Here is a 1,109-nt window from a genome sequence, read left to right as displayed (position 1 = left end):
TTTTTTTTTCCGTTTGTGTGTTGTGAGGAAGAGAGTTGTGGGAAATGACATATATATAGAGAAATTTTTGAGTTGGGTAGTTGAAATATAACAACGATTTTACAAGGAATGTTTTACATGAATTTTACATGGTTTTAACATAATATTTACAACGACTTTACGACGAAATTAGGTAAGTTAAAGCACATTGAATACACGTTTTCACCTAAATATAAAGGTAACATGTTTCGTTGTAATGTCGATGTAACGATTACGACGTATTTCTCATTCCACGTACTTTCGTCGTAAACTTACATGGATTTTATGACGAACATATTTCGTCGTAAATTTACATGGCGTTTACGACGAAAGTTGGACTCCTCGTAACTGCGTTATAAACACCATGTAAATTTACGACGAAATATTTTCGTCGTAAATCTTCGTTGTTATGGGCACGTTTTCTTGTAGTGAAGATAATATGTGTACTAAATCAAAAATCTGCCACATCAAAAATTTATGATTAATGCAATATTTTTGTATAAAAATTCCATCATCAAGTTGGGATGACATAAACAGGAGTTGATTACACTAAGAGACATTTTTTGAGTTTCTATTACACCTAGAGACACTTCTTACATGTGAGACACTTTGTTGTGGGCCAGCAACAGATTGTGGACAATTTTGCCCTTAATGGGAAGGACAGTTGTGGATGGGTGATTTGTGGATGAGTGATGTGTGGTTGGGTGATTTGTGGACGGGTGATGTGTGGATGAGTGATGAGTAATGTGTGGATATGTGATGTTAATGTGTTTATAGTAGATAAGTGGACAAACTCTCTGTTTTGATTCCATAAAACTATACAACAATACGTGGACATGGACTCATGTTACCAAAATTATACCATAAAACGTGGACACGAACTATGTTATCTCCAATACAAACACTTGGCTTCTTCAGCTCAATTGATAAATTATCTGCAGTTAAACTTCACTCAAAATCAGAAAGCGATGATATCGAATAAGCGTTTACCTTTTGTCGGAGAGTAATAGATCTTGCATGTCAGAGATTTCTGATCTAAGGAATTTGCGCTTTGTCATGATGTGGATGGATGTAATTTTGATTAGAATTGT

Source organism: Brassica oleracea, chromosome C8 (assembly GCF_000695525.1).
Source record: "Brassica oleracea var. oleracea cultivar TO1000 chromosome C8, BOL, whole genome shotgun sequence".
Taxonomy (NCBI): Eukaryota; Viridiplantae; Streptophyta; class Magnoliopsida; order Brassicales; family Brassicaceae; genus Brassica; species Brassica oleracea.
Note: the sequence above shows the minus strand (reverse complement) of the source record.